Source organism: Alligator mississippiensis, chromosome 1 (genome assembly GCF_030867095.1).
Source record: "Alligator mississippiensis isolate rAllMis1 chromosome 1, rAllMis1, whole genome shotgun sequence".
Classification (NCBI taxonomy): Eukaryota; Metazoa; Chordata; order Crocodylia; family Alligatoridae; genus Alligator; species Alligator mississippiensis.
Genome location: NC_081824.1, coordinates 183,143,823 through 183,168,813, shown reverse-complemented (window position 1 = coordinate 183,168,813; position 24,991 = coordinate 183,143,823).

The window sequence follows — 24,991 nt, the reverse complement described above, 5'->3', positions numbered from 1 at the left end:
CATCTCAAATAATATAATTGAATTGTGGTAGACATGTTGAGAGGGAAGAGGGAGATCACATTTTTAAGAAACTGTTGAATATCAAAGTAGCAGGGGTTACACCAAAGGGAAGATATCTAAATTAAATAATGGAGGGCATGAAAATAAGAAACATAGAAGCCTTGATCAATGACAGAGCAGCCCGGGGAAAGTAGATTTAAACTGCCAACTGACCCATCATAACAGTAAGGCTGAAGAAGGACTAAGGAAGGCCAAGTGTGACAATGAGACCAAGGACTAAATTGGGAAGGGATGTGCACTTCTTCAATACTGCATGGATTTAACTTTTTTCATAAGTAGCATGCACCTTTTCTGCTGCCCTTACTTCCCATAGACTTCATGATGCAAGTGAATATTCAGGAGTGCCCTAAGGTCTGCCACACTAACATCAGTGAGAGTTGAAACAATGTATCCAAGAGAGTTGAATTTGGCTCTACGTACACAGTTTGGGATCTGCTAAAAATGGAGTGGCTTTCCACCAAATAATGTTCCCATTGAGAATGCCCACCATTCTCTCAGGCTTGATTGTTACTTCTTGCATGGCTGACTGAGGTCTATGGAACAAAGTAAATCTCAGCCTGTTGCTCTGCCCTGCTCAACAGGACCTCTGGTCATAAAGGAGGAGAGAGCAGGGGCTCTTTCCTTGTCTCAACCCAGCATAAGGAACTGGACATGGAGGAAACTGAGAAAGGTGGAAAGTGGTCAGGACCCGAGCTCCACCCTCTACCACTTAGCCGGGATAACTAGCCAGATACATAAAAGGGAATAAATTGCTCCACAAGAAATAGTGAAGCAACCTTCTCCCCAGGGTAAGGGAGTAGCAGGGGAAGAATTTGGTCTGCAGGACAATTATTTCTGTGGTGTGCTCCTGGGAAAGTACAACTATAGACACCCCTTCCTTGAAGCAGACTATAAAATTATTATAGCCCACGCTGTCTAAGCTTAATTGCTTTCCCTCTACTTTATATTTTGTTGAAGCATATGACAGTCCATTTTTTAGCATTCCTTGCCCCATAGGAAGAATTAAATAATGATATAAACCTTATAATTCTTAGTAGGAAATCGGTGTGTGGAACCAGTGATGACTGTTGATTGAAACAGGCATGATTCCTGTGCTTTCACTGCTGTCCACTGATGAATAGCAGCTTAAATCAACTAGACTGATCAATCTCTGAAAAGAGCAAGTTGCCTGCTTTGCATCTTATTAGTATTTAATTTGGCTGCTGTGTGAAGTACAGTGTATTTTAAATGGGTAACCCTCTTAGAGCAGATTGGCACAGGTATTCACTGTTGATATTACTCTTGCACCAGCAACAGATTTCAGAGAGGTGGCAGGTAAATAGAAAGCAAAGCATCATCAAAGGAGGAATGTGTTTTGTGCCATTTGTTTGTGAAGTTCAATCCTTACACAGCCATGTAAGATTTTCATGAACATATTGCCCACCTTATAACGTGAGTGGTGATAAATACACAAACAATCTTTTATTCTCCATTAGAAAAAAAACACTTGCTCAGAGGAAGCAGAGTGCAAGAAAGCTCTTTTAACCAAAGATGTTGAAACCACCTTGGGTGAGTTGGACAACTGACAAGTTCTAGCAGCAGACTGCCCACTTTAACGATTACTTTAAAATAATGTAATTTCATCTGAGAGAGAGAAAGTAAAATCTCCTCAATTCCAGCACAAGTTTGGAGAGTTCTGGTACAGGAGGAGAACTTCATTTGTCTGTTTGCTTGTGTGCTTTAAGTCCTGCCTTAAGGTCAGACTTCAAGTTCATGATTTTCCACACTGAACCTTACTTGAACCTGAATATGAGCCCAAATTTTCCTAAGACCCTGATCAATTTAGGGAAGATTGTATCCTGCTCTATTTAGGGATGCATGTGAGCAACTCCTCCTAAAGACAGTAGATTTCTGTGGAAGGAAGAATATTGTCATATAATTATTGAATAGTGCTTATATAAGGATTTTGTTGAATAAAGTACACAACATCTCTGGGTTCACTATACACACCAGGCAGCACCTATTGTGGGGCACATGTCATTAAAGCTGTCTTGTGACTAAAAAGGAAATAAGAGTCTAGAATTACTAACTCATGTTATTATAGGAATAAATGGATAACAGATTAGAAATGAAAATTGTACAAAGAAAATATTGAGGATCACAGTATATAAGTCATATTGTTGCTCTGTGGAGGATACACCATAAGCCAGTGATGTCCAGTCCTCAAGAACTCATATTCTGAGTCTGTGAAATGGAAACAAGGAAAGCAGATGCTCCTGGACTCCTCTGCTCTTGTTGCAGGTCTTCTTGAGAAAAGCAACAAAGAGTGAACAGGTAAGCTTCCTGCTGCGGTCACTCCCTGGCAGAAAGCTGCTTCTCTCTTCACAGAGGGTTCCAGCAGAACTGAGCATATCATGGACTCCCCTATAGTTATAGAAGTGGGGGCACAGACAGAAATGACATTTGTCACATGATTGACCCCCTGAAAGCACTCCATAGCTGTGCTGTGACACACATGCATGGCTGCAGAGTGCTTTAAAAGTGGCTGATTGTGTGACAAATTAATCCTTATTTGATGAGGGATCAGATGAAGGTGCTCCACTTCAGAGTACCTTAGGGAACCTCTATTTTCTAGGATCAAGTTGTCCCATGATTGGAGTTGGGCTGATGCTACCAATTCCTGCCCCTGGTGTTGTCTGCAGGAAGGGTGAGCGGAGAAGAAAGTGTTGCAGGCTGGGGTTTACCTGCTAAACTGGAGAGGGAGCAGGTGGATTGCACCCCCCCCCCCCACCAGCTCCCTACTCTCCAGTTCAGGCCAAGCAAACCCCAGCCTGCAGCATGCTCCCCCTTCCCTTTTCTCCCCTCCCTTCCTACAGACAGCACTGGAGCTGGGGGCAGGTGGGGGCAGGGCTAGGGCTAGGGGAGAGAGGCTGTAGGCAGGCTTCTGAGGCTTGGTCAGCTCCAAAGTGGAGCTCAATCTTTCCCCCTACCCCACCGATCCAACAAAAAGGAGTCACTCTAACTCATGGCACCATGGGAGTACCATGACTAGAGTGGGGGCCTGCATGTCTGTCAGTGCCCCTGGTAGCTAGAATTGTATTTCCTTCCTTGGGCATGTGTAGTACACCCAACATGGCTCCCAGTTACCAGCATTTCTACACTGAGCACATTAAAGAAGGTCCCACTGACCTTCCTAAGATGGATCTGACCATCATTCCAATAGGTGTGCTCAGATTGCATTTTGAAAAGTTTCCTCTGACAGTACAAGAGAGATGGGATTACAGGTCTGTTCTATTTTTGTTGTTATTGCCTTTGTATTTAATGGTGGCTCATTAATACACACACAGTTTGGGGAGAACTGGATTACCAAAGGTGCTAGTGCTCATTTCTCAGAAGACAAATATGGTACCTGGTTCTATTGACATCCCACCTTGGTCCAAGAATTAAAACACCAGGCTGGAAGTGTAGAAGCAAAGGTTACCCGAGCTAGGCAGTTTAGGTAAAAATATTCCTAACTTTAGGAAATTTTGAACTAACTTCTTTGTACCTGTGTTTCCAGCTGGGATGGAGGAAACACTGAACCCCTTAAAAGTTTGCATCTTGAGAATGTACTCATTACATTGCAAGAAAACCAATAAAAGCACACAAAAAGCCAGTACCAGTCTGATTATATCATTCTTGCTCACATCAGGTAGTTGTTTTCTCCGTGAGTGGACACACTGAATCTCTATTTAAAAGAGAGAGAGAGACAGGTGCTCTGACTCACCTAAAAATATGGGCAAGATGCAAACAAAACAGAACAAAACACTGGGTGAAGCTGTATATATCTTGTATATCTATGAACTTTGAGAGTAAAAATGTTCTCAAATGGGATTATTTGGGTTGTGAACTCCTTCTTCAGGTGAGAATGACAGCTTCACATCTTGTGCAAGCACATGTCACTGTGAAATATACAGTGAGTAACTTTGTCTTAGCTCTAGAGAAAATTCACATTTTATGAATAACGTATTCCATAAAAGGCTGACTGAACATGATAATATCACATGCATAGAATAGTAACCAACCTTCCAGTGCTAACATAATACCCTTAACTGACACAGGCTTTGTGAAAGTTCATTACCATCTATCTCCAGTGAACATGACTTATGAAACTGGCAACATTTTTCTGTCTATGGCACCTTCAGGTTTCTAAGAAGTTTCATTGTGTGCAACAATCAGAAGCCATGTTCTATACACAACTTCTCTCTCTCCCTGAGACACAGTTTTTACTGTTCCTCACTGTTCTCTTGAAATCTAAATTAAAATTCATTTGATCATGAAGTATGGGGTTTTCTATGAGTGGAAAAAAATGAATGGTTCAAAACATGGTATGATATGAGAAGGGGATCTCTACAATTCCAAGCTCTTGAAGAGAATGAAAAAAAAAAATCACTGAACCAAATTTAGCTCTGGCATGAACAGATGCAATTCCCAGTGGGAATTACACCCGCTTTTGCCAGGACTGCATTTGGGTCATGGAGCTCACAGGGTGGTCAAGTAATTAAATTATATGATGGTTCAGTACTTTTCTACAATGCCAAGTGAGGCAATATTTTTTTTTTCAAAAAGGACAGCTGTGCTTCTTGACACAAATAGGTGTACACTTATTTCAAGATGTTTCAGAATTTGCTGTATTTTATGAACAATCAGTGAAGAATCTTGAGTTTTTGTCTTTCAACAGGAATACTGACAGACTGAATTATACACTGCTTCCTCCCTATTAGGCTCTGCTTATAAAAAAAATACTGCCACTGTGGTCTTCAGTTCAATGAAGTCCATTGTAAACTCCTCACTATAACATAAACCTTCCTAGAACACATAAAATTATTGGCTTCCAAGACCAGTCTTCATGAAAGAGGCCTCTGTATTTAGTCTTTGCTTAAAACACAGGTATTTGGTTTGGAATTCAAACTCCCAACTCAGTTTTAAAAGGCTGGGTCCAAGGAAAGTTGACACGGACCATGTAATTTTAATTAAAGAAAGATTTTGCTCCTTTATGGCCAACAGGGGTATTGTAACATTGACATATTGATGCTAAATAATTATGAGTCCATAAATAATACAGTATATAAAAATGTTGTATGTCTGGTGCCAGGTAGTGAAGGGAAACCGTGCTGAAAAAGCTGACCAACCAGGTTACTACTACAATGGCAGTGGATAGTCAGGTAATGTGACCCAACAGCTATCAAAACAATGTAGGCTGTGGTGCGTGGTACCCACAGAGAATACTTGAAAGTGGGAAGCCTGTCCAATTTTGCCACAACAATATTTTAGCACTAGTGTCATAGGCAAGGATAACACTTTTAGTACCAGAAGAGGGGAAAGGTGTTGGGGAAGTCAGATGCAGAAAGAGAAATATGAAAAAGTAGATTAGTGATTAATTAAGAAAAGGTTATTAATAGTGTTGGGCAAATGCCATAGGCATATTTCCATGCATTTTCATTCAAATTTGAGATTTAATTCATGCTAAATATGAACTCTTATCCCTTTTGCATTTGCTTTCCATGAACATTTCCAATGGCTGAGTTTTACTGGCATGAAAACTGAGGAAAAACAACTGTTAACCTCATGCTCTGGGGTATTCACACCAGAAGTGACACAGCTTACACTGGATGGGACATTGCTTTCAAGCAGAGGACCAGGTTCTTGAAACCCTTGAGTAAATTAAATGGGCCACACAAGGCTCTCACTGCACACCCAGAGCTGCTGGCATACAATTACTTTGTGTCAATGATGCGATGACAGAATTACACACCAGCTAATGTAAAGCTCTACACTGGCAGAGGGATCAAATGTATTTTTCTCAATTTGTGGCTACCATGATTCTAATTACAGTGAGGTTATATTTAGAATAGAATATAATTATATTCTAAATAATTATATTTAGAATATAATTGTACTGCAATGGCAGTGAGGTTATGTTGTTCATGGTTCTGTTTTCCTGACAGAACCATGCACGTTGCCTTAATTGCATAAGTTAGCTGATGCATAGGAGCAATTCTGCCTATTCTTTGCTAGCCCCCATTCCATGAGGGCATATTAGTATTTTTATCCGTATTAGTAGTTACAATATATTTCTGAACTTGTTTGGCTTATTTCAAGAGTTTCCACTTTGTTCACTTCCCATTGTTGAGGGGAATTGGGGGGAAAAAATCCCAACAAATTATGTCATCTTGAACTGAAACAAAGACAACTGAAATGAAGTCACACTTTTTATGTATTTTACAGACATAAAAGCATTTTGTTCACATTGTCTGGCACCATCACCTCAGGGCAGCAGACGTCCCTCTGCAGTACAGGGAACAGGGTTATTATATTGCATCAAGTAGATTGGGAGAAATCATACTGGTACTGTGAAAATTGAGAATGACTTGGATTATACCTCTTTGAGTTTTATTCTAGCACTAAAAATATTCTAGGAGAAAGATATTTAGTTCAGCAAAATATGGGTATGTGTAGTTTGGTGCTCTTTTAATGGGCCTGTGTTTTGTCAAATTAACACGTGGAGAAAGAGAGAAACAAGGTTAATTGCATCCTACAGTTCATCCCCAAATTTCCTCATTGACTTCTTTTGTAAAGATCACACCCAGCAGACAGGCAGCTGATTCACAGCATTTGCTGTGTGTGGCCCAGCTCTCATTCCCAAACTCAGAGCTGTTTAATTACCATACCTCAAAGGGTCAATCTTTGGCTGAAGAATCCTCGGCACTGAGTTATCCCTCATCCTAATGAGCACTAATAAAAAGCATTTAGTTGACTAATGCAACATAAAACTCTGCACCATATCATTGCATCTGCTTAATAAGAACCTTGTTTAGTATCAAATTACCACCTGCTCAGCCAAAGCCTTATATTTGTGGTAACAGGGCTGCGAGGTGGGAGTATCAAGAGCTCTAATATGGAAATTCCTCACTAATATTCTCTGCAGTACTTTATGATTACTTAATTCATTTAGCCAAGCAAATCTGATCACTCTGCCAACTGTTTCACAAAATATACTGCAACGCTAGGCAACTGGCCCCATACAAGGGCTAGGAATACAGTATCGCTTTTCCTGGGACAGAGCTATTAAGCAGTTGCTTTGGGGATTTCAAAGGGGATCACAGATAATATTACCAACTGAAAGATCTTTGATATGCTCTTTGTCCCTAAACTGCAGAAGTAAATGTTAAATCTCTCTTCTCCCTAACACCAGGGCTATGCTAGCTCATGCACTGCCTTACTCAAATGCAGAGGAATGCCATTCTGGGACATTACCCTTCATCTGTCGATACTAGCAAACAACATACCATATAATATGTGGATAACGCTCTGTTGTCTACTTAATGCTAATTAAAACATTCCTTGCTGGGTTTTTTAGCACATTTTAAGTCATACTTTCCTCTACCCTAGTGTCAACTTGTCTCAGCTGGTGCTGCAAGAAAACTAAATTCTTTGGGTGGGAATGTCAAACTTTTCAGTACAATTAAACAAAAGAACCAAACAACAAGAAACCAAAACCAAATGTAAGAAGCAATAATTCCCAGCTTCCATGAACAATCATTTCTTATAACTGTTTTCACACACATTCTTGACAGTTATAACCAAACCACAAACCTCAATATTTCAGGGAGAAGGCTTCAGCCATTATAGCGGATGTAATAGAAATGATCATATTATCAAAGAGCAGTAATTTATATCATTCATAGGCCGTGTTTTTTTAAAACAAAAGAAGTCCTTTTTGAGGTGATTTTTTGCTCTGGATACAATGCTGCTGAGAATGGTACATGCAGTTCTAGCGTGCATATTTTTAAAAGCATAAAGAAAAATTGCAGAGGCTGCAGGAAGCAGCCACAGAAATATTTGACAGCTAGAAAAACGTGACTTATAGTGAGACTGGAAGAGAGATTTGTTAAGCTTATCAAAAAAAGAGGATTGAAAAAGATTGGATTATAGTATATAATTACTTTCAAAGAAAGAAAATACTGGATAGCAATGAGCCCTTTAATCTAGTGGAGAAAGGCATAAAAAGAACCAGTGACTGGAAGACAAATTCAAAATGAGAAATAAGACACACATTTTTAACAGTGAGGATGTTTAACCACTGAAACCAAGGGAAGTGGTGGATTCTCCATCTCTAAAAGTTTACAAATCAAGACAGGGCACCTCACTTACAGGCATGCTTTAGCCAAGCAATCCATTAGGCTCAATACAGGGGTAACATTTGAAATGTATTGGCCTGTGATATACTGAAGTTCAGCCTCGATGATCAAATAGTCCCTTCTGGCCTTCAACTCTATGATTACTTCTACGTGAGATATTGGACACATGTATAAGGAAAGACTGTGAGGTTTACCGCCAACAATCCATTATGCTTTAGCTTCACCTACACAGACTTGCCCAACTTTCTATTTAATATTTACCATGTTTTGCTTCCCTGCATCCAAAAAGCTTGCCCTCCTCAGAGTTTTTTCCATGGCATGAAATAGTTTGCCCCCAGTAATTTCTCCCAAATACTGTCTTTTCAAAACACTGGTTGTATTGTTTGTTTCTGTGGTAATTAGTGCTATAATTAGGACTGCCATTAAAGGCAAATAACTACATTAGACATAACTTACATACGTTAGCTGAAAGAAAGGATCTATAAACAGTGCAAAAATTCTATAACTCTATTTTCTTTTATAGGAGGAATAAAACGTGGAGGTCAGGAAACGTACACTGTTTTGAAACTTTCCCAAACCTGCAGATGTCACAAAGCTGTAGTGAAAGGCATGTGTGTGGAAGTCTGATATCTGCATTACTTACCCCTCTCCTTGGATGAGTGTCATCAGTGTATGAAGGAGAAAAAACAGGCATAATAATAGTTACTAACTGAACATTGCTACTCAATTTTTTTCAAAAAGCATTTGAAAGATATTCCCGTCTTCTCAAAACATTTTGTGCAATAGTTTAAACTTGGAATGATAAACTGGGGGTCATTTTGCCTCTGGCTGGACAGGTATCCCCATTACTCATGACTGCAGAGAAACTGCTAATGAATATCCCTGGTGGGTTGTGGTACCTGGATAGGGCACAGACAGGCACAACTCATCCTCTGTGGGTGGCAGAATATCCCACCAGCTTGTCTCAGTGTAGGACCCAACTGAGAAAGCAGATAGAATGGCCCATGAGTAGAGAGAAATGTCCCTAAGGCATGGTGTGGAGCTGGACTTGGCTAGGTGGCATGCAAGTGAGTCAGGTCGTGCATAGGAGCTGGTAGGGCAGAGTTTTGGGACAGGGTCTTCATGATAAGCATCTGTGTTGCAGAAAGGGAAAACTGAGACAGAGTTTCTCTCTTTTTCATTAGGGACTGGGTCATGCCCCTGCATCCTGACACAAGAGATATATTTATAATTAAAAATACTTTAGTTACTTAAAAAGAAAACTCTTATTTATGGTGCCGTCCAATTCTGCATGAAAACATTATGTTCACTCCAATTTGATTTAGAAGAGCCCAGCAGCAGAGTCTCTAGGTTTGGCAGTTATATTCCACCCCTTACTATGTTCTTCCCATTTCAAAGCAGTTTTTGAATCAATTTCTGCTAATAAAGATACATGTTTATGATGTTTTTGTTCATGGAAGAAGCTGCAAACCCCAGAGAACCTGATGGCAGAATGGATGCAGCTTTGTCCAGCTCTGCTAGGTGAATGGTCTCGTCAGCTCACGTTGGACAGGTATGAAATTGATAGAAAATTTAGGCTTATATAGAAAACTTGGTGGTGTTGGTATACCTATTTTGTGGATAAACTAGACCTTTATTTTCCTGGATGCAGCTAAGGACCCAAACGCACATTTAAACAGCACAATCATCTTCAGTAGGATTATAATGCAGGGGGTTTTGCCTTTCTCTGTAGCAAGGGGCCTGACCTTCTACTTGGGACCTTTAGAGCATATATTCAGTACCTTATACAATAGCAGAACATTAGCTGCTGTGGTCCTCCTGCTTTACTTATGGCAAGTTAGGATGTTATGTGTTGTATTGTGTCAGAGTTGACGGCGGTTTTACTAACAGGTCAGATTATGGATTTATATAGGATGGTTTGGATAGGGATGATTCTGCCTCAGGCAGGGGGTTGGATTAAATGACCTCTGGAGGTCCCTTCCAGCCCTACTTCTCTATTATTCTATACATTAGTGGGACTGGGTCCTTAATCACTTAAAATTCACTTATGTTAGGATAAAGAACCTGTCTCATTTTAAATAAACACTCATGGTTTTAAATCTTCATTAAACATAGTTGGTCATTTTCCCCCTCCTTTTTTTTCTGCTTAAGACATTGGGTGTTATATCTAGAGGCAGTGCTTCTTGACAGACAAATGCTGTGACAAAGGAAAGAAAGGGCTGCCCCTCTGCTTGTACTAGCATAACAAAACAATGTGTTTCCTGGTGAAGGTGTGTAATAACTTGTGAAACAACAGTGTGATGATGGATGTCATGGAAATGCCCAGGGTGGGGAGATGGTAAAACCATGCATATCACAGAGACCACAGACTGCAAGGTCATCAGAGCAGTTTCCATGTTTTTGTATAGTCCTAGACTAGATATCCACTTTGGCCATGGAGTTAGTTAAAATGTTGTGTTTCTCACAGGTCATTTCAGTTAAGAGCAGAGAATAGTGATAGGGCCAAGTATTTCTCTGATTTAATCTGGTTTCTTCACAAAGAATGTACAAAGTCTTGTTTCCTTTAATGTTCCAGGAATCAAAGAAGAGGAGACAGTCTCTCACAGCTTCAAACCTCTTTTCCAGCCAGCATTAAGCCCCACTCTCCCCTTCTCAGTTTTCTTCAGAGTCACATTTCCAGTGCTTGGTTTTACTTGAGGTTTTTCTGCCTTTGCTTTCTGATGTTTTCTCCTGCTTCTTTCAACACACCCAAACTTCTATACCCAACACCCTGCTCCTGCTATAGGAGCAAACCGTAGGCCCACATGACTTAGTGTCTGCGCAGGCTTGCTGTGTGTGAATTTTGAGAAGTGGCCCCCATTATAATTTCAGTTATTACTGAACAAATCAACAGCCAATTGCATCATTAATTTAGCGTAAAAGGATGCCTACCAGTTTCTGTTGGGTTTTAACCCCACCAATACACAGACCACAATCTAGACAGAAAATACAGAAAATACACGCAATAGAAAATAATCATCAGCACAGTGGCTGCAATTTTTTGTTGCATCAGCCATCTCCGCTCTGTGCAGTGACCATTCTGAAGTGCAGAAAACCCCTCCCAAAAAGCTAACCCTGGCTATTTACCAAACTGTAGCCCTGCAGCTAAAATCAGATCCTCAGGAGAGAATGAATAACTCATGGGACTGATTATAGAATATTTAAATTATGGATCACTAGTACAATCAGCCTTGGGATACCAGTCACTTGAGCTAAATAAAAATAAAACATTTTTGTTATAGAAGTCTGCCCGTTGTTTTTTCTGTTGTTGATATGATGTTGCATCAGTTATGATCTACACCATTCGGCGACCAAAAGTGACTAGGCCTGTAGTCCAGTGGTGCTCAACCTTTTTGGCCAGTGGGCTGGCTAGGCAATGCCTAGTTGGTCTGTAGGCCAGATCCAGTTGGTGGTCTGATTCGGTGCTCAGGGCTATTGTGGTTGGACCCCATCCAGCCATACAGAGATGTGGCAGCCCACCCCAAACTTAGCCCTGCCCCATACTGAGAAAGAAGACTTAAGGCAGTGCCAATATAGCCCCACAGGTGGGCAAAGGGGGCTCGACCTGGTTCAACCTGGCCGGCAGGGGGAAGGGGGCAGGGCCCAGCCCCAATCCAGCCGCAGGGAGGAGGGTCCTAGCTCAGCCCCAACTTGCTATGTGGGGCTTGAGGTTTGACAGTGGGTGAGGGTGTCTGTATTAGTTGCCTCTGCTCCCCCACTGCTAAATTTCCTAACTCATGGGGAGCCCGATGGGCCAGACACTATGGCTCTGTGGGCTGCATTTGGCCCATGGGCTGGAGGTTAAACACCCCTGCTGCAGCCTATTTCAAACTATAAGCTGGGGGTCATTTTGCCTCTGGATGGGCAGGTGTCTCTATCACAGAAGTGCTAATTTGTTCCTTGGCCCCAAGACTTTGCTTCCTCCAGATTAAGTGGGGGTGTGTGATAAGGCAAGCTGTAGTACAGCTGTCTGGGCCCGGGCTGTATATATACTTGTGTATGCTTTCACCACAAAAACATTTACTCTGGCACTTTTCATGAGCTGTAAAATCATCTGAAAAAGAAATTAAGAGACATGGGTGTGTGAATCTTGGTGTAGGCACAAATTCTTAAGAAGCATCAAACCAGTAACTGACTTACTAACATTTCCTCAGGAGAAGTAAATATTTCCCATTCCTGTCCTAGTGTGTAATGTTCACTGAACTGATCCACACAAAATGCCTTTGCTAGAAAACTTGGGATGGATCCAAGCTGTGAAGCTGAATTAGAAACTGGCTCCAAATCTCTCCTTTTCCAAAGCTTGGAATCAAGTTTTCCAACTACCTCAAAACAGAGAAATGTCTATATGTTCCAAAATTGTCCCAGAAAAAGAGGCTGGGGAAATGCCAGTTCTGGTGTACTTGTTCAGGCTCTTAAATAGATAACGCTTCTCTGCTTAATAGCAGACATTGTCACAGGTTGCACTATTATAGCGTGCCCAGCAGGTGGTAATATTTGTCAAAAGTTTAAACAAAGTGTCCCTAAGCAATGATAAATTGCACCTGACGGTTACTAAACAACTACATGTAAAAGAAAAAAAAAGTATTGTGAAGCATTTGTTCTTGAGTGATCAAATTTTTGCTCACTCCTTAAAATAAGCTACCATTGCTACGTACCCTGTAAATATTGTGCAGTGAGGCAAAAGTAACTTTTTTTAGTGCATCTTAACCATGCAATAAGCTCATGAAAGATTAGAAGGGTAAATTTTCCTCATTGTCAACTTTTCCCAAAGCTTATTTGTGCGTTACAATATTGTTCAAAGTTCTCTAAGGATGCAATGAGCCTAGTACAAATACAAGGGAGAACAAGGAAGACATCCACCCTACAGTGCTTGTATGAAGTGAGCTAAATTTGGCACTGTCCTGAAGAAGATTTTCCATAGAAAGTTTTGAAACCAAGAGCTCCTGACACCAATGTTTATTTCCTCTCTCTGAAATAATCTTACAGCTTCTTTCCCCTTCCTCCTCCCTCACTTCCCTTTTGGCTTTAAGTTCCTTAGACAGGCTTCGCTTTTGCTTTCCATTTAAGCATTTGGATTTATGTTGGTGCTTATTTGAACCTGGAGACTCTATGAGAAAGTCGTTTCTTAAAAGAGAATTTTCCCCCAAACAGCCACCAAATTTAATGGAGACTAAGACATGTCTAAAAGCATACAGCAGTGTCTTGTATTTATGTAGGCTACCAGGAGAACAAGCCCCTCACTCTTTCACAAGCAAAAGCTGAAATTCCTCCAAATGTATGTGCAACACACCCCAGAGGCATCACTACCAGGGTCTACACCACAGGCAGCAGTGGCAATGGCAGGGGCTGGGTGGACAGCAGCTGCCATTCTTGTGCCCCCTGTAAGTGAGTGCCTGGAGCTGGTGCTGCTCTTGCCCACCCATTGTTATGCTACTGAGCCACCCCCTTCTAGCTTATTTGTGCCTTACTAAATTGTTCAGTGTTTGGCAGGGACACAATGAGCCCAGGACAAGTACAAGGGAGAATAAAGATGAGAGGGATAAATCTACTTTACAGTGCATGCATGAGGTGCATTAAATTTGGTAATGTTCTGAAGAAGCATCTTCCTGGCCTCTCCTACACTTCTAAAGGCAGTCTTGGGTATAGCAGAGCAGTTAGTTATTTCTCTGTGAGGAAGGGCCAAATGCTATTTAGTAAGGCCATGCTAAGGTGCTCAGGCTGGCCCCATTCATGGTATCAATATTTAATATAGTCTCATATTTCAACTATGCCATCTGTCCTATCAGAAGCTGTGGATTTTGACTACAGGTCTTTATAAAGTTTTCAACCAAAATTGCCAGCATCTTTTTCTGAGTTTTTCTGGAAACAATTTGGAATGCTCATAAAACTGGTCAATTAAAGGACAAAGCACTTGCGTATATTCCCCTGAATTATTCCTTATTTTCCCCAGCATGATACACACCTTGCTGTTTATTAATATAAGAAAATGTATGACGGTGACCTTTGGGAATTTTCAGCATTGTAAAAACACATTTAAAATACAGATTTGGGCTGACTGATATACCTTGAAAATATTTTATTCCCTTACACTCCCATTCAAATAGATTCTGAAATTAATATGACTTAATGTGTGCATCCAAGCCATCTGTTGATTAAAGAGTAATTATGAAAAGAGATATCAAGGTCAGAATGATTATTTTGATTATTTTGTCTGCTAACATAAGCTGAGAAATGTTCTCACTAATTCCTGCCTCCACCTCAGGACTAGATTTGGTTAATGTTAACCAACTATTGTACTGCTAAAGGTAAGTCACAAGGCACTGTATTAGTTCATATGTTCTAGCTCCTGTCTTAGTTTTGCTCTGTTTGGAGTTGAAATTATAGGTTCCCTTTTTACAAGGTACTTTCAGAAACTGAAAAGCCTAAGATACATTTTTGCCCTGAAGTTACTTCACCGTTTCATTGGGTTACTTGGAGAGTAGAGTCCTAATAAATTTGTAATTTATGAAATAACTCAGCAGGCCTCTTCTGAGTCAAGTCCTTAGCTCAGGACACAAAATAAACCTTCACTAAATAGCAAGCCAAATAAAAAAAAAAGAGAGAGAAAAAGTTCTGAAACAAAATCCAGAACACATGTAGCCAATACAGTCAGTTGTAGTCCTGACAATTGTTGCTTTTTTTAACAGAAGAAACAAGCTTTCTGGTATGCCCCTGTTCCTGAACCCAAGCAAGGTCTCCCCCCCACAAATCAAACAGAAAATGACAAACTAGCTGCATATATATAAAGGACCAATCTCCTCCCTCCCTCCTGCCAGGTGTCTGCATTTTGCTTAGGACCCAAATTTCCTTTATTACATGATTTTTATAATAAGTTCCAGCTGGCTACCTCTGCCACCAGCTACATCACATAAACAAAGGCAGTCTTCCACAGCCCCCAACTTTTCTCAAATTAACTCTTCAAATTCCTTCAGGCATCAGCAGGGGGAGAAAGGAGTCTTCTCTAAAGGCATCTCAGTTTTACAACTTTAGGTTTAATAATTTTCTCAAGAAACTTAATGACATCATAAACTGCACTATATCTCTATGAAAAGCAGTTGTTCCACCCCCTGCTGTGTGCACGCATTACATTAGTTTAGTGCATGTGGTCAAAGTCTCCTCCTAGTATCTAGTCCCAGAACAAGCTTTCTGTTTAATCCCTGTGAGACATGTTTCTCCTCCAGTTCATTAATAGGGACTTGTGATCTTGGCACTGAAGGGCTTGATTGAGTTGGGTCCTTTTTGACAGCTGTGATAATGTTATATGTTCAGTGATAATTTATTACTAAAGTGACTGCTGCTTCTTCAGATTAGTACTCCAGGAGTTTATCTTACAGAGCTAGGGAGATTTAATTTGTTGGTTTTATGGATGTGAGCATCTCCCATGAGAGTGGAGCCCAAAAAATCAGTGAGGGCCAGATTTTCAAAGGTATGCAGGTACCCACAGGTGCAGATAGGAATATTGTGAGATTTATAAAAGCACTTAAGCAGGCTAGCTCCCTAACTGCGATAGCAGTTAGGTGCTTGGGTGTTTTATAAATCCCTCCCAGAGCTAGAGCTATAGTAGGGTGTGGGCATCAAGAACACTGAGCATTGCAGCAATTAACTTTTAGGCATCTTGTAGATGCCCCTGTGCTGGCTTTCATAATTGTTACCTGGGCATTCAAGCTCCATGAACAATGAATTTGAAGAGTTAGGTGCCTCAGAATTGGAACTGCAAGAGCCAGCAGGCTGAGTGGGGAGCTATAAAAAAAAAAGTCAAGAAAAGGGACATGTTTGAAACACTGTGCAACTCCACAATGTAGGCAACTTGCTCTGGGCATCAAGGAGGTACCGCCCTCAATCCAGGAGTCTAAGAATGTGGGCCATCTGGTTTCAATTCATCCTCTGCCTGAGCAGTTTTGAGAACACTGATCTCCCTCTTTTCAAGTAAATACCCTAAAGGGATTCTATGGGAGCACTATGGTGACAGAAATCACAGAAACTGACTGCACTGTGCCATGCTTTAGTACTTTCTTCTTTCTTTCCAAAAGAAAGTACTAAAGCATGGCACTGTAGCAACATCACTGTACAGAGATGTGTAGATGTGCCCTGTGCTAAGGGAAAGCCCTCATTCTCTCCCATTTAAGCTATATTTCTTTGAGCTGCATAATTCAATATTCAGTGGGCTGAAAAGACATACTAAATTTGACTGTGGCTCTATAGCCCAGTGGTTAAGACACTTAGCTGCAGAAAGAAGAAACTTGGGTTCCAGCCCTCACTTTACTGATTTAATTTAAGTGTTTAATAATCTGGACACTTCTCTATAGTTCTCTAAACTAGCCTTCTGATCCTTCATTTTTCACAGTCTTTTGGCTTTTGAAGATCAGTCACTGCAATAGCAGACTACCCTTAAGAGCTGCTCATTTCATCCAGCAGATTTTCTCAATATGCATCTGTGAACCTCAGTTGTAATATCTGCAGTTCATGTTCCTACCATCAGTGCAGACATAAAGGGAAGGATTTGTATTGTAGAGGGGAGTCAATTTTTTTTTTAAATGCTATTTTCTCTGGGCTCCCTACAGAGCCACATCACTTCCTGAACCTACTGGATAGGTTTGGCAACCCCCCAAATCAGGAGTGATCCCCAGCTCTTGAAAAGGTGATATTGCATGAATGGGGCTCTGATCTGATCCAGAGTGTCCTACAGGAAGGCGGTAGGAGGAGACCCTGTAAAAAAACAAAAGAACTAAGCAAGCAACAAAAAAAAATTGCTGACAAGGCCTTCATCTAGTGCTATAATTTTGCAGATGTAGCTGAATAAATCGCTTATGGGAGATACAGCTCAGCATCCCATGCAAAGCAGACTGTGCCTTTGTCCTCTCCCTCTTCCTTCCAGTCCACCTGCAACAAGAACTGGCAATGTACTGGAATATAAGAGGCAGCTTTTTTCTGAGGGAAGGAGACAAAGGACAGAGGCTATGTCTACACAGAGCTGCTGCTGCCTCTAGCACAAGTTCTGGCAGCAGACAAGCAGCTGCCACCACTGCAAAGTGAAATCCCTAGATCATGTGCACATCTGTGCCCTTCTGGTGGCTCTGTGCAGCTCCACTATAGCAGCTGTACCACCAGAGCTCCAAGAGGACTTCGGGGTGGTGCCAGCTGCTGACTGGACAAGGCAGCCAACTAAAGGTAAAAGAGTTCAGCTGGCTGCCAGGTGGCAGCAAAAGCCTTACTCCACATGGCTGAGGGAAAACAGCTCTGCTGGCAGAAAGGAAGCTTTTGGTGCTGCAAAGGTTTGCTCAGTTTGTGCTCTGCCAACACAAGTGGGTAAAATTCTGTGGTGCCAATTTGGTCCGTGATAATGAGACAGAAAGAGAAGGCAAGGCAGGCTGGAATTGCTCAAATCCTGCTGCGTATCCCTCTCCGAGCCTCACTAAACTGGGCCCTGCCCCTTTCTTTTAGGGCAAGCATACTCTTTCTTCATCTTGAAATTTAGCCACTCTCCAAACAGTATCCCTGTTCCTATACCCCCATTATTAATTTAGCCATAAACCTACTCCCCTGCCAGCATACTTCACTCAGTCTTTTCTTTCAGCCTGGTCATGATTAAGATGATTCTTGTTAAAAAAAATAGAAACATAATAGGGGGATACACTAAACAAATCAATATGTCATTGTTTATTAGGTTTTACCCATTTGGCAATAAATCAATGCACACCTGTCCTTTTAATTAGTTTTATTCCAGTCAGGAAAGCCAGGCCTGTTAAGTACTGATATGGGACTAAGCAATTACCTGGAAATAAGTGCTTGGGGCTGGACCAAGAATCGTCTTATCAATATTCAGTCAAATCACTGCTAGGACAAGATGGAGGAAAATAGGGGTGGAGGGAACAGACAGTAGAGAAATAGGGTAGTCTGGAATCGGTATATAAACCAACCCTATTAGTCCTTACTTCTGTGAAGTTGCTCTTTAATATTTTTTCTCTGTACCCAATACTTACTTCGTAATGCAAATGCTATGTGGAATTTTATCCTAGCTTTAATATCCAGACAGGTGAGTATATCTGCTCTATAGATGTTTGACATTTGTATCATAAAATAATTTCTAAAAAATTGCACCGTTTATCCAAAACACACAGAACACTTCATCTAACTGGGTGACTGCACTTCAGAGAGAGTGAAACTGTGGCAATACCAGGTACATTTAACTCACAGAAAATAAGTTGGTCCAAGAGTGAGTCAGTGATTGCCATCTATATAATTTAGAATTTCTTTATTCCATTTCCTTGTATTATATGCTTGGTGATATGCAGTGAGAATTTGAATCTTTATAAAAAATATCACACCGTGCCCAAATTTATGTTTCATCTCCAAACAAAAAGCAAATCACATCTTCCTTGAGATTAAGGCAAGTGTCAAAGAATGAGTATATATATAGACATTCTTCAGACAGGAACTCAGTGACTTACTTCTAATATTTTACAAACAAACTAACACTTCATAATGGCAGTTACTTCTCAGCTAGAGAACATGCAAGGTGCCCATACACAGTAAACCTCATGAATGCTTCCTTTTATTTCCATAGCTATCACTTGACACAAGTCAGAAGCTGTCCTCATGAGATATTCAGCCCAGTTTTTGTAGGCCAAGAGTTTAGGGCAATTCTAATGAGCACAAGGGTGTTAAGTGCTTGTTCAAATCAAACCTCCAAAATCTGGAATGTTAACCATTCAGTCGTTGCTGTTGCAATTAGTAATAATCATTGTTGTTATCATTAACAACAACAATAATAAGACAAAAAACCTTTTCCCAGTTCTCAAAGAACTATTCAACCATAGCAATTTCTCTAGCTAAAGTCACCCTAGGGAACAATATTAGGACTCCTCAGCCAGAATGACCAGGTACCTGTTTCCAGATGAGAAAACTTGGAGTAGCCTTTGGAACAAGCTGTGAACTCACTGTACTGAGAAATATCCTTCTCTTTTTAAAGATGAGGGAACAGAGGTACCTAGACGTAATGCATTCTGTGCTCTGTGAATCAGACAATGCTCCACCTCAATGAGTTTTAATGGAGCAGTGAATTAGACTCTGTTAATATGGCCGTATGGTATACCACTCCTTTATGCTCACACACCTGTAATGAACATTCACAGGTTCATGTGATCTATATTTGTGTGCAACTTGTCCATTTACTTTACTGCTGCTTAGGAGAGTTTACCTTATGTATTCAAATAAACTTTTGATTCTTAGTTTCCTAACATTTCATATGGATGTTATTGACATCAACACTATCATTTAACAGATAACACAAGTAGAAAAAGCTCACCACAGCCAGAGTAGGAGGCAATTTGCTTGAGCTTAAAAATCAGACAACTGTCAATATTTTCAGTATACCCTTCAATGTATAGGGGTATGATATCTTTTCAAATGCATGCAAGATCTTCCCACTTGGTCTAGTAACGTTCAGCATCCAATGCCATTTCTTAACCAGAAATAAATTATAATGATTCCCTTTTTGCATAACACATTTCTATTTTTACTTTGTAGTTACTGTAGTTTCAAGGGCCACAAGATGAATCAGAGCTCTCAGAAAAAGGGATCTGATTTAAAAAGGTGAGAGTAAAGTTACACATTACACTTTGACCATACTACAGGCACTTAAAACAAAAGCATTTGTAAGGTAAAGCTTGCTAACTCATGCTAAGTGCCCTCTGAGCATCTCAAAACTATGTGTGCTACTAAGCTCATGTTAGGGTAACTTCAGGCTTTTCCATGGAAATATAATGAGCAGTTTTCAGTTTTCCAGTATCTGCTCCCAGCATTCCCCACCAAGCCAGAGCAGGGATACAGCCCAGGCATCCTGGCTTCTACCCACACCCTTGCTCACCAGCCCTCTAGTGGCAAGTCAAAGCTGTACAGGCATTAACCGTTAAACCTTAACCTGAAACTTCTCACAGCAGGCACATCTACATGTTCATTAATGTGCTATAATTACATCCATTAAGTTTAGTACCTGTACTAAACTGTTTAGTAACAGGTACTAAACTTAATGCACCATAATTGGCGCAGATGGATGCTTTTTGTGTGATGCTTAATGCCCATTGGACTAATCTACTACACAGTGCATTAGCATAGTCTTTGCCAGCTGTGCTAATGCGCAGTAAAATTAGTCCAATGGGCATTAAGTGTCCCACGTAGATGCGCCCAGCCTGTTCTAACTATAACATTGCTTACCAATCCACATATTTAGTATGACATAAGTGTAAGCATGGCATAGCTCTAGCAGGGCTTCTGGGTATGTTTATAGTTTGTGCAAACTTTCATTACATTACATTGGCTCATATGGCAGGCATTCCCTCACTTTAAGGTTCCATTTATAATTTCACACAAGAGGGTGCTCTTGATTAATACTGTACTTCCCTTTGAGGTAGGTGAAGACTTCTTTATTAAATGGATGATTCTTGGCCCTTAGTATTTGGTAAATATTGTCCACATGAGAGTGCATGCACTAAATTGAATAGATTAAATCCAGGAGTATAAAGTATCATGGATCTGACTGATAGTTATGGAACACATGTATCAAAGTTATCCTATAGGAAAGTGCACCACATGTGTGAATGCATATGTGTACATGCACATGTGACTGCACCAGTTAACACCTACAATAGAAATAAACCAAAAATCTAGATTGGAACATGCTTGCTTTGGTGAAATTTGTATGTGGCTCTAGGCATTTCTGCTTGGGCACCCCTCCAGTTAGCACAGGTTTTCATTTCTAATGCCAAGTTATGGGGTATTTTCTGGTAGTCTCATTTGCAATGCAGGAAATTAAAGGGCTGGAAATGAAGATGATTGTACTTGGCCACTGTCCTGTCTTTCCATAGTAAGGCTCATACTTGTTAATGAAAATAATAATTATTCATATTACTGTTTGCAGCTGAACTTTGCAGACTCAAGGGGTCAGGTAAGATTCAATATACATGGCAAGATCTTTAGGCGCATATCACAATCTTATGGTGGGGGTGCACTTGGCTGTCAGCATAGATTCAATTATTTCATTAACTTGCTGTTCATTTAGTCTTGCTAGATTTCACAAAGCAGAAGGCTTTAGCTGTATCAAGAGTGACATCAAGGAAAAATAATAGACAAATATGTTCATTTCAACTAGCAACATACAGTAGGTAGTTCACTACAGCCACATCGCTGCATCCCTCCGGCAGGATTCAGCTGATCTGTCAGTTCAATCTCTCCACAGTACAATCTCTCCACATCATTTTTAAAACATGTTTCTTGAAACAAGCCTTCCTGCATTCATAATTTCTCCCCATGCCTCTTAAGCTTTTTCAGCTCCTGTGGTATGCTCAGCACTTACAGAACACAAGGAAACACATTTGTACACACCAGTTATTAAGCTTGAGTTTGTTTATACAACCATATCAGTGTGTAAAGATGAGGAATTGAATTATTTCCTGGATGACTCATACCTTGATAACTACATTGGATTTGGCTTCTTTATCTTTGGGTGATGTGGGGTGAAAGACAGCTAATAGAAACAGGGCAATACCGTGTCTCCCTGCCCTACTGTTGGGTGCACTGTAATATTATAATTAACAACTATAGAAAACAGAAGCATAATCTCACAAACCAAACCCCATTATTTTAAAGGTTATACATGGTTCTACCTGAATTATATCCCTTGTTGGCTTTTTTTTTAATAGCAAGGTTTTTTGTCCCTAAATGAAACTATCTTCATGTTTCTACTGAAATACACAAAATGGATGTAAAAAGTCATACAATCTTCATATGCTCCTAGCAGCATAGTCTGAGGGAAAAGGTTTGAATATTGGTGTTCAATGTAATCAGAGGTGTCTAGTGGTTTTGTAGGCCTCCATTTTTAGGTGGCTAATTTGAAAGACTTTTAAAGGGGCCCAATTTGCTGACAACAGGTTTTCAGCACTTTTTGAACAATCAAGTTCCTAAGAAGTATTTCAAGCTGGTACACAAAAATGGGAGGCCCCCAGTGCCACTATCTGCTCCTGAAAATTTAGGCCACTGATTTCTATTTGTATTGGTCTCTTTCTTCAGAGATATCTTTCTTCAACTCTCGTTGTCTCTTTCTTCATCTATCCACAGTGATGATGAATTCGTCTAAACAAAATCATCCCCGGGAAACTCCCAAGGGCTGCAACAACATATGTACAATCTTTTTAGTTCCTACTCTATTTCATATTGCTAGTCATTCAGGGTCAAATTTATTCCTGGTCATGCTGCCAGTAGCATGAGAGGAAAGATATTTTTAAATGTGAGGGCTTTGCATTTGGTTTTTTCCTATTGCTCTTTTTTTCAACAGACTTCAGTGCAGTTAAATCAGACATGAACCAGTCCAGGGACAACAAGAAAGGTAAGACAGGATAAGAATGGGAGAGATTACATTTGACTTCATTGTTGGCAAAAAACAAGACTGTGTAAATGTCAGTTCCACGATGTATAAAATAATACATAATAGCAGGTCAAACACTAGTGTAGGTAAACTTTCCAAACTGAAAGAAAACTCTTATGAATGCCAGTAATTTTATCTCCGTAAGATCTGAGTAAAAAAACAAAGCAAAATCTTCAGGATGTGTCCTTTACTACTAGTAATTCTATTATGAAGGTCTTGGGGAAATGAGACAATGGATATATTTCAGGAGCTTCTGTATTCTTCACAGTTGTCCACAGGAACTCTCTGCTTAGCATTATAAAAACAGCATGTTAAAAAACCTGTTCCTCCAGACTTACACATTCAATTGTTGCTTTGCTCCTATCACTAATACTCCCAAATAAAAAATCATTTGATCAGGTTCCATTCACTCACTGAAGTTATTTATGTCATGTTGGCATCTCCACGTAGTTCCATGCCAGTTAATTAAAAGCAAGTCTGAGTGTCATAGGCAGTAACTGCTTCTTACCTTACAGATTTCCCAGTGTTTGCACAGATATTTTGTCTCTGGCTGCTTAGGAAGCCCAGAGATTGTGATTTTCCATGTCAGACTGCAGTGACCTGTGACAAAGATAATTCTTATGGAATACACTTTCCATGCTTCTTACCAGGACTTTTGGTTCCAAACAGAGAAAGCCCAATCACTTATATAAGCATGAGGGAATGGCAGAACTGCACTCCAGAGGGATAGTTACTTCTATGCAGAGAAACAACCAGGTAGGTTTTGTTTGTTTTTTTAACTCTTCTAGTACTTTACTACATATTCATAGGGTCAGTTTGTGCTCACTTCCTTAATTCCTGGACAAGAAAGGCAGGGCCACATGGCCAAAAACAAAGAAGTCTCCTGTGAACTGTCACTCCAGGTTTGAAATAAGAAACAGGTAGGAAATAAGAAACAGTGGCTGTTTATTGGAGAATCGTTTATTCAAAGCTACCAGCACCAACAGCTATACATTTTTGTGCTGCCCCATGTCACAATGCATACTTGGCAGAAATGGAGTAAGGCAGATTTAAAGTGGGTCTGGGCCTTCTCACATTTGCCCATAGAGTCTCCATAAGGCAGTTGCTGGCAGTCTTTTGAGGCTGTGGACCAGCATGACCCAGCCTGAGTAAGAGGTGAATGGGAAGGTGGACACTAGGTCCAGCCACCACTGATTGTCTCTGCCATTGCATGGGGATAAGCCCCCACTGCTGAAGCCCCACATCTGTGGGACAGATCCAGTGGCTCCATGGGCCAGATCTAGCGTGTGGGTCAAAGGTTGCCAATCCCTGGCATAAGGGATGCTTTGAATCTCCACATCTTCTAAGCATTTATGGCTACACCCATACCCTGCCCAATCCCTTTTGTTTTGAAAACTGCTCCAGCTGACTGGTAAAGAGGAGGTAGAGGTGGCTTGGCACTACTTCCAGGGGGACTTTCTTATCCTGGGTGCCCTGTTTCAGACTAGAAAAAAAAATCATGTTAGAAAAGGCTGAATCTTAGGCTGGTGGTTAAACCAAGAATGGAAACTAAGTGAAGGGTTGTCAAACTAGACCTCCAGATTGGAGTTCCTCTCCTTCCTGGGTACTGCTAAAATTGCTTCTGCCAGGCATCACTTATGTCCAGCAATCCATAGAGTTCCCTAAAGATGGAATTTTTTTGTCTTTGGAACATACCAGCTTGTGCCAAATGGAAGGTATTTTCAAAATTCTTCCCAAAGAAGGATACCTCCAGCTGCAGGCATGAATAAACACATCTACACACACAGACTCCAAAGTGTAGAAGTTAAACCTTCTATTTTGATATCAATGAGCTCAATATATTTTTTGGAACTTAAAGTGTAAGAAAAATGTAATGCAGTATAAGTTTGTCTGGCAAGTAGTTTGTCCCAGTCTCAGTTAGGGATATGTAAAAAAAAAAAATTGGAGTAAAAGGCAAAACAAATTCATAGATTTTTCTCATATATCTGTCTTCTACACCTTTGCAAAACCCTGGGATTCTTGGGTTTATCAGAGGAAAATTTTATAGCAGCTTTTTAAAATATTTACAGCACCTCACTGATTGAGAGTCTTCTAAAGTGGTTAGAATTCATTGGCAATCCCCAAGTAAGGCTCCACTGCCTCATTGTGTATGTAGTGCTTGTCCAGCTCTAAGACAGACTTTTAGTTAGACTATAATTGCCTTGGAAATGAACAGTTCTGCACTGCTTGTATGATTAGTACATTTGCATGATTCATTCATTTGTGGTGTTCATCT